Source organism: Sphaerodactylus townsendi, linkage group LG08, assembly GCF_021028975.2.
Source record: "Sphaerodactylus townsendi isolate TG3544 linkage group LG08, MPM_Stown_v2.3, whole genome shotgun sequence".
Lineage (NCBI taxonomy): Eukaryota > Metazoa > Chordata > Lepidosauria > Squamata > Sphaerodactylidae > Sphaerodactylus > Sphaerodactylus townsendi.
Window position 1 is genome coordinate 113,143,302 of NC_059432.1, and position 10,107 is coordinate 113,153,408.

Here is a 10,107-nt window from a genome sequence, read left to right on the forward strand (position 1 = left end):
AATGGGACACGGTGTTCCAAAAGGATGAGCGCTACCTGGTGACACAAAAGTGTCCTCAGATTGGCTGTGACGCTTCCAGTCTCCGCCCTTGTCATCCTGGAGGTTCTCTAGGAAATCAGAGATGGCAGCTACTGACCGACAGAGACGAAAGGGGGAGAAATGGCACCCGGGGCAAACCCTGCTCTGGACGCTCCCCCACCTGCCGTGCGCCCCACTCACCTGGCTGGGTCGCCGCCGGGCACCCCTTGGCCCCACCCCACCAGGCTGCTCCTTTGGCCACCAGAGGCTCCACTGGTCAAAGGAGCAGCCTGGTGGGGCGGTGCTGAGGGGAGGGGTGTAGGGGAGATTCTCTGCCCCCTGTGACCAGCTGGCGTGTGCCCGGTGACATGTGTCCCCATGTCCCCATGAACGCTCCGCCTCTGCAGAACAAACCCCTTGGTCTACTTGTCTGTGTGACCCAGGCTCCGGTGGCTGCAGATCTACCTAGATCAGTTCTTCAGGAGAAAATGGCTGCTTTGGAAGGTGGGCTCCATGGAACCCACTCCCCTTTCCAAACCCCGACCTCCTCATGCTCCACCCCCCCGCCCAGGCTCCAGATATTTCCCAACCCAGACCTGGTGGCCACCCTATCACAGAGCTGCCTTGGCTGTTGATGGGTTGTTCCCCTACCTACACACACGAGCTATCCAGGTGAGTGGCCATCACCCCCTCCTGTGGCAGCATATTCCAAACACATGTGCTGGGGGGAAGAATTAGGACTAATAAAAGGAAACACTTCTTCACGCAAGGTGTGATTGGTATTTGAAATCTGCTGCCACAGGAGGTGGTGATGGCCACTCACCTGGATAGCTTTAAAAGGGGTTTGGACAGATTGATGGAGGAGAAGTCGATCTATGGCTACCAATCTTGATCCTCCTTGATCTGAGATTGCAAATGCCTTAGCAGACCAGGTGATCGGGAGCAGCAGCAGCAGCAGAAGGCCATTGCTTTCACCTCCTGCAGGTGAGCTCCCAAAGGCACCTGGTGGGCCACTGCGAGTAGCAGAGAGCTGGACTAGGTGGACTCTGGTCTGATCCAGTAGGCTCTTACGTATGTTCTTAAGGCCATTGCTTTCACCTCCTGCAGGTGAGCTCCCAAAGGCACCTGGTGGGCCACTGCGAGTAGCAGAGAGCTGGACTAGGTGGACTCTGGTCTGATCCAGTAGGCTCTTTCGTATGTTCTTAAGGCCATTGCTTTCACCTCCTGCAGGTGAGCTCCCAAAGGCACCTGGTGGGCCACTGCGAGTAGCAGAGAGCTGGGCTAGATGTACTCTGGTCTGATCCAGCAGGCTTGGTCTTATGTTCTTAAGGCCATTGCTTTCACCTCCTGCTTGTGAGCTCCCAAAGGCACCTGGTGGGCCACTGCGAGTAGCAGAGAGCTGGGCTAGATGTACTCTGGTCTGATCCAGCAGGCTTGGTCTTATGTTTTTATGTTCTTATGAGCAAGAAGGCTCTCAGGGGAGAGGGAGCGGCTGCATTTTTATGCTGATGCGCCTGCTCATTATCCTGTCGCTGAGAGTGTGCCTCACCGTCCCTCCCTCCCTGCCTGGGAAGAGGGAGCCGTCTTGGGCAACACTGAGTTTCTGTCGAACAACTCACTGCAGGAGAGATGTGGGGCCAAGAGATCCTTCTGCCATTTGCCCCAATTTCACATCCAAAGAAGCAGACTCACCTGGCGGGGGAGGGGAGACTTAACCCTTCGACTGTGGGATGCCTTTTTTCCTGACCAGAATCAACCTTCCCCACCTATCTGACGAAGGGAGGTTTGACCCATCAGAGCTCCTACTCTGAAAATCTACTGGACTCAGATCTAGCCCTCCCAATGAGCTTTGACAGGTACAGTATGGGCAAGTGTAACCTCTATTTGTGGGTTCTGTGGGGCAGAACTTGGAATGAGTTTGCAGCAACAAATTTTTAAAACAAAATGGTTTACTTTCTTAACATATAACATCAAACATCAACATTTAATATCACACTTCAAGGTCCTGTTCAGGTTTCATTTCAAGTCCTTCTAGTTTCAGTCTTCTGAGGACTGTAACTCTACAGGACTTCAAGGTCCTGTTCAGGTTGCATTTTCAAGTCCTTATATTCACAGTCTACTGATACTGCCAAGTCCAATTCTTCGTTGCAAGTGGGTTGGCTCCTGAAGACTCCAAGGGCTTGATGAACAGGATTCAACATGATGAAGGTTTCCAGGAGAACTCTCGCCCATTACAACCACAAAAAGAAACCCTGAAACAATAAACTCCAACATTTACAACATAGCAAAAATAAACTACAATCTTCCCAGTAGTTCCCAACAACATTGCAGTTACCTTAACAAGGTGTTAAGGGTTTATAGAAATCAAGGTCCGAGTCTGGTAGCCTCGTCTCCTCCAAAAAAAAAAAAAAAAAAAAAAAAAAAAAAAAAAAAAAAAAAAAAAAAAAAAAAAAAAAAAAAAAAAAAAAGAAAAAAAAAAAAAAAAAAAAAAAAAAAAAAAAAAAAAAAAAAAAAAAAAAAAGAAAAAAAAAAAAAAAAAAAAAAAAAAAAAAAAAATAAAACATGAGCTCAGCAGCCTCTTGCTGCTTTGAGTCTCCACCCCTTTCTGGGTCAACCCATTCTGAGCATGGGGGTTACACAAGGACAGGAGATTTGGGGGCAGATCTGGAGATCAGCTGTAATTCCAGAAGATCCCCCAGGCCTCATCTGGAGGCGTGAACCCTACTTCTGCTACTGACCGACAGAGACGTAAGGGGGAGAAATGGCACCAGGGCAAACCCTGCTCCGGGCGCCCCCCACCTGCCGTGCACCCCACTCACCTGACTGGGTCGCTGCCAGGTACCCCTTGGCCCCACCCCGTCAGGCTGCTCCTTTGGCCACCAGAGGCTCCACCGGTCAAAGGAGCAGCCTGGTGGGGCAGTGCTGAGGGGAGGGGTGTAGGGGAGATTCTCCACCCCACGTGACCAGCTGGCGTGTGCCCGGTGACATGTGACCACGCATGTCCCCATGAACGCTCCGCCTCTGCAGAACAAACTCTCTGAAACAAATGCTTTCTCCGTCCTGTAGGAGAAAAGATAAGAACTTCAGATCACTGCGCTGAGCCAGCAGGGCTCTACTGATGTTCCTGTGCAGTTCTAGACAAATTTGCACAGCCAAGGACAACCCCCCCCCTCCAATAAACGTCACTCGGGATGGAGTCAATTTCTTTTCCTCCGTGGAGAAGGAGGAGGCGAGCAGGTGCCGCGGGAATGCAGGCAGCAGGCTGGTCGGACTGGTTTGCTGCCAAAGCGCCAGGCCTCCACATTCCGCGCTCAGGTTTCTCATTCCAATCAGCTCTTGCAGCATCCTGCAATTACGACCTGGGGATTTATTGTGTGGCACACACCACGACAGTGAGCACGCCAGACGGGCCCAGCCCGCGGCTTGGCGAGAGGCGAACACAAAGGCCGCCTTTGTGCGGTGGCTAATTCTGGCCTCGGAAATTGCTGAACCCCGACAGTCAAAGCAGTTTGATGAAACGTGGGAATTGGGATTCTTGTATGTTGCGGAATCATTCGTTTAAAAATAATAATAACAACAACAACAATAATAATAATAATACCAGAGGGGATTACAATTAGAATCAGAGGAATTAATTGAATAGGTCAATACGTAAAGCTATAATTAACTGTGTATTTGATATATATCAGTGGGTGTGATTTGAGCAGCAGAATGTTTGGTGAGATAAGTACGGGAAGACGAAAGGTTCTCCCTAAAATCTGTATCATGCTTTTTAAAAAAAACAAAACAAAAAACCTGAATATTAAGATTTGTGTGTGAAGAAGTGTGAAGAACAGACAGAGCGTGAAGAAGAAGAAGAAGAAGAAGAAGAAGAAGAAGAAGAAGAAGAAGAAGAAGAAGAAGAAGAAGAAGAGGAGGAGGAGGAGGAGGAGGAGGAGGAGGAGGAGTTATTTGGATTTATATCCCCCCTTTCTCTTCTGTAAGGAGACTCAAAGGGGCTTACAAGCTCTTTCCCTCCCCTCCAACAAACACTCTGTGAAGTGGCTGGGGCTGAGAGAGCTCTGAGGAACTGTGACTAGCCCAAGGTCACCCAGCTGGCATGTGTGGGAGTGCACAAGCTAATCTGGTTCCCCAGATAAGCCTCACATAAAAGAGGGGTGCAGCAGTAAATATCAGTAATAAGACCACAACTACTGTTGCACTCTGGCTGTGACTAATTTCTCATATGCGTATATATATATATATATAATTAGTCTTGAACAGGGAGTTGGATTACTCTTGTCACCTATGATAATAAAAGATTCCTCCTGAAGCTCAGGTGTTCTCATTTAGTAGAGACCTATAAAAGAGCACCCAGATATCAATTAGGTCACCAGAACATGGCATGATGGGAAATTTCAGCTCAGATTGAGAGAAAGTGAGTTCTATGAGTATTTGTATATGTATGAAATATTGTTGAAAATCCATGGTGTGAATATTATACATGGTTTATTTGAATGTTATTTAAACTTATCTTTACAGAGTGCCCATATGAAGCCAATATAAAATATATCTACAAACTGTGAGGCTGATGAAGCCATCGAAAAATGCAGATTAGGCGCAAGGCGTTTTCCTCCTTGTGTTTTAAAATATTTGGACTTGTTCCTGTGCATAAATTTGGACTTATTACTGGACATGTACCTGTGTGGATAAAATATTGATGAACTAATATGGACTGAATATATTAATGTATATACATGGTTTCGCATTGATTGGACATTTACCTTATGAAAAGTGGAATTAATGGGAGAGTATGAATTAAATACCTACCTGAATCAATATTGAATAAGTCGAACTTACCTTTTGGACTGTTGTTAATAAGTGATTGTGTTTATAATTAATGAAATATTTAACAATATACAAACAATGATATGAATGTATGTATGTATATATATACACGCATATGAGTAATTAGTCACAGCCAGAATGCAACAGTAGTTGTGGTCCCCAGATAAGCCTCCACAGCTCAAGTGGGCATCAAACCCAGTTCTCCAGATCAGAGTGCACCTGCTGTTAGCCACTTCACCCCCCTGGGGCCCCTCCTTGGAAGCGTTCCCGGCCACTGGCGGGACCCCGTACCGCGTGGTGGCGAACCTTTGGCACTTTAGATGTGATGGACTACAATTCCCATCAGCCCCTGCCGGCATGGCCAATTGGCAGGGGCTGATGGGAATTGTAGTCCATCACATCTGGAGTGCCAAGCGCGGGATGCCGCTGGCCGCCGGCTCTCTGGCCAATTGGCCATGCTGGCAGGGGCTGATGGGAATTGTAGTCCATAACATCTGGCGTGCCAAGCACGGGATGCCGCCGGCTCTCTGACCAATTGGCCATGCTGGCAGGGGCTGATGGGAATTGTAGTCCATAATATCTGGCGTGCCAAGCGTGGGATGCTGCTGGCTCTCTGGCCAATTGGCCATGCTGGCAGGGGCTGATGGGAATTGTAGTCCATAACATCTGGAGTGCCAAGCACGGGATGCCGCCGGCTCTCTGACCAATTGGCCATGCTGGCAGGGGCTGATGGGATTTGTAGTCCATAATATCTGGCGTGCCAAGCGTGGGATGCTGCCAGCTCTCTGGCCAATTGGCCATGCTGGCAGGGGCTGATGGGAATTGTAGTCCATAACATCTGGAGTGCCAAGCGCGGGGTGTAGCCGGCTCTCTGACCAATTGGCCATGCTGGCAGGGGCTGATGGGATTTGTAGTCCATAATATCTGGAGTGCCAAGCGCGGGGTGCAGCCGGCTCTCTGGCCAAGGGAGCGCGCAGGGCGCAGAGAGTGGCGCGCTTTGGCGAGGCCGGGCGCCCCCCTGCAGAGGCACAAGCGCAGCCCACCCAGCTGGTCCGGGCGAGCCGGGAGGAGGCGGCGGAGAAGGAAGGAGGGAAGACAGGACTGCCCCCCCCACCCCAGCCGGCCACTTCCTGCGATCGTCCCCGACAGTCAGCAGAGCAGAGGCGCCGTCGGGGCTGAGCCCGGAGCGCTTTCTCCGCCGGCGGTGGGACTGAGCTCCGCCTGCCCTTAATCCCGGGGGATTTCTCCTGGCTCGGCTTCTCCGGGGGGCGCCACCCACAGAGCCAGAGGAACGCACGCCCACTCGCTCGCAGGAGGAAGGTGCCGGCCAGGCGGACGGGCGCAGAGCTCCTCCTGGCTACGCCCCTGGAAAGGAATGGCCCCAGGCTGGGCTGACTCCGTGTGTAGGGTCGCGCTGGCCCTCTGTGTGGTTCCCAGGGCCCCTTCGTCCCATTGCAAAAGAAGGGCCTGGTGCAGCACCATCAAGACGTGATGTATTCTGGGGTGCTGTGTGGTTTCCGGGCTGTCTGGCCGTGTTCTAGCAGCATACTCTCCCGACTTTTCGCCTGCATCTGTGGCTGGCATCTTCAGAGGATCTCTACCCTATGAGCTACTCTATGAAACTGGGGTGCTGTGTGGTTTCCGGGCTGTATGGCCGTGTTCTAGCAGCATTCTCTCCCGACTTTTCGCCTGCATCTGTGGCTGGCATCTTCAGAGGATCTCTACTCTATGAGCTACTCTATGAAACTGGGGTGCTGTGTGGTTTCCGGGCTGTATGGCCGTGTTCTAGCAGCATACTCTCCTGACGTTTCGCCTGCATCTGTGGCTGGCATCTTCAGAGGATCTGATGTTGGGAAAGCAAGTGGAGACAAAGGAAACAAAGGCCAGGATACTTCTATTCAGATGCTCCCACTTATTGACCTTGCTATCTCCATTGTTACTTCCATGCGATAGACCTCATTGTTACTCATACTTCTATTCAGATGCCCTCAACTATTGACCTGGTTGCCTTCTTTGTGACTCACAGACAATGTTTCTTCACCCACCCTGGACACTCCAACAGGTATATATACTCCACTTGCTTTCCCAACATCAGATCCTCTGAAGATGCCAGCCACAGATGCAGGTGAAACGTCAGGAGAGAATGCTGCCAGAACACGGCCATACAGCCCGGAAACCACACAGCACCCCAGTGATTCCGGCTGTGAAAGCCTGCGACAATACATGATGTATTCTGATGTAGGCGAGAGCAGGTGGAAGAAAAGGAGAGCGCGGGGGGGTCTCGGGAAAAGAAGGAACCATGGAAATGCGAGGGTGTTGTCGGTTTTCTGGGTTGCATGGCCGTGTTCCAGTAGCATTTTCTCCTTTAAAAAAATAACTTTTATTGAAAATTAATAGAAATACAATTTGTACATTCGTATTTTAACTTCATACATTCCATTTCATGTAGTTAAAATTATGTTGTCTCCCTTTATTGGGAGCTTCGTACATAAACTTCCTATTCAGAAGACTTCTCTCCTGATTGTAACGCTTTACAAATCAAAGTTATCAAATATGTGGAAATATTCTATTATAAATCTGCACATAGTGACTCTTTCATATTATATTTTACATATAGTTATTTCAGTCAAACACTTGATGTTTAAACATTTAAAGACTTGTCTAACTTATTCTACCTACCTACTTATTTATTACATATTTATTCTGTATATTTATACTACTTATTGACTACATATTTATTCTATCTACACTTATCTGCCTGATAGTATAGTTTGAAATAATCTTCCAATGGTTTCCATTCCAGTTCTTTCTTTCTTGTGTCTTCTTCCTGTAAAGAAAGTGAAATCAGTAGCATTTTCTCCTGACGTTTCACCTGCAACTGTGGCTGTTATCAGATGATTCTCTGAAGATGCCAGCCATAGATGCAGGCAAAACGGCAGGAGAAAATGCTATTGGAACACGGCCATACAGCTTGAAAAACCCACAACACCCCAGTGATTCCGGCCGTCAAGGTAGTCAAAGGCAGGCCCTCTAGTCTAGTTCAGGGGTCGACAACTTTTACCACCCAAAGAGCCATTTGGACCCGTTTTCCACGGCCCCAAAGATCTACCGAGCCGGAGAGGAGGCTCCACATGGAACCGCCTCCGGTTCGGCCCCTCCACTCACCTTTCCTTCCAGTGCTGGAAGGCGGAGACGCCGGGCAGGGAAACCCCTCTTCCTGACAAAGCAGGCAGCTGCCTGCTCCGTGGGGCAGAGGGGATGGCAAATTAATGGCCCTACCAGTGCTACAGGGGATGGCAGAGGGGATAAGCCGGCACCAAGGGAGGCAGTGGCACTGGGCAGGGAAACCCCTCCTGCTTGGCCAGACGGGCCGCCCTACTCCATTGGGGCAGAGGGGGGATGGCGGCAGCTCTGGAGGGACACGCCACCCTACACTTTCCCCTTTTTTGATTGAGAGCAAAATTAAACAGTACTCCAGAGGCACCTTAAAGACTGCCAAACTTCATTCCAGCACAAACCTTTCTGAGTTAAAATTCACTTTAGATACATGAAGTATACATTCATTGGACATATATTGAACTATATAAGCAACAAAAAGTGGGGAGTGGGAAACGTTACAAAGAGGTCAATGGAAAGCAACAAGTGTCTCAGGTGGCTCTTTCCTTGATGCTACCTGATTGTATGTTTATCATGCTTTGCCTGCCTGTCTACGGTTGCACATAGTCCTGGTCCCACTCCCAATGGACAGAATTCTGACTGGTTGTGGTTTCTAGCGGTTGTCCCTTTGTAACATCTCCCCACTCCTAACAATAAATATTGTTCCTGTGCAGGTACACTCCGTGCCTCTGTGACTCACCAGAGTTTACACGGGAATAGTTTTGTTGAACTGGGCCTGTCCCTCTAACCCTCCAGAACAGTGGCACCCTCATGCATGGAGCCTCCTCCGGTTCGGCCCCTCCACTCAACCTTTCCTTCCAGCGCTGCTCTGAAGGGACATGCCCACGCTACCATCTGACCTCCAGACCACACGGAGCCGCAGTATAAGGCTGAAAGAGGTGGCAGATCCCTGGTCTAGTTAAACTGCCTTCAAGCATCCTCCATTAGTCATTTAGTACTTCTAATTCTTCTGTTCTATGTGTAACATAATAAATGTCCAAAGTGCAACACATAATAATAATAATAATAATAATAATAATAATAATAATAATAATAATAATAAGCCTTTATTTGGCATAACAATAATCATAACACAATAAAAACCTGAGATAAAAGGTATACAAATCCAAAGGTTTAGGATAAAATATAAATTATTGATTGTGCATCACCTCCAGTAAAAATTGTGCTACCAATTCACAAGTTTCATTGTCAGAATTGTCCAGAAGGAAAGGAAGTCTACCTAATTCTCCCATTTCACTAGGTATTTTAGAAAGAATATTGGAGCAACGCATTATATTAAAAAATATATAAATGAATCTTCCGAGCAGCTGTCAGGTGAGCGGTCAGTGGACATCCTTTAGGTGCGGTTTTCCTTTCTGACCCAAAACTTTGTCCAAACATACAGAGGTGGGTTCCTTGCCCCAGGCACCATCCCCCCCCCACTTGCTGATCCCCTCTATTTGCCCAGCACTTCCTCAGAATTCCTCAGCATTGCTTTCACCTCCTGCAGGTGAGCTCCCAAAGGCACCTAATAATTTGGGCCACTTTCTGCGAGAGCAGCAGAGAGCTGGACTAGATGGACTCCTGGTCTCGGATCCAGCAGGCCTCGTTCTTAGGTTCTTAAGGCTTGCATTGCTTTCACCCTCCTGCTTCTTGAGAGCTCCCAAAAGGCACCCTGGTGGGCCACTGCATGAGCAGCAGAGAGCTGGACTAGATGGGACTCCTGGTCTGATCCAGCAGGCTGGATTTCTTAGGTTCTTAAGGCTTCATTGCTTTCACCTCCTGCCTGTGAGCTCCCAAAGGCACCTGGTGGGCCACTGCGAGCAGCAGAGAGCTGGACTAGATGGACTCTGGTCTGATCCAGCTGGCTCTTTCTTATGTCCTTAAGGCCATTGCTTTCACCTCCTGCCTGTGAGCTCCCAAAGGCACCTGGTGGGCCACTGCGAGCAGCAGAGAGCTGGACTAGATGGACTCTGGTCTGATCCAGCAGGCTTGTTCTTATGTTCTTAAGGCCCTTGCTTTCACCCCTCCTGCAGGGGGAGCTCCCAAAGGCACCTGCTGGTGGGCCACTGCGTAGTAGCAGAGAGCTGGACTAGATGGACTCTG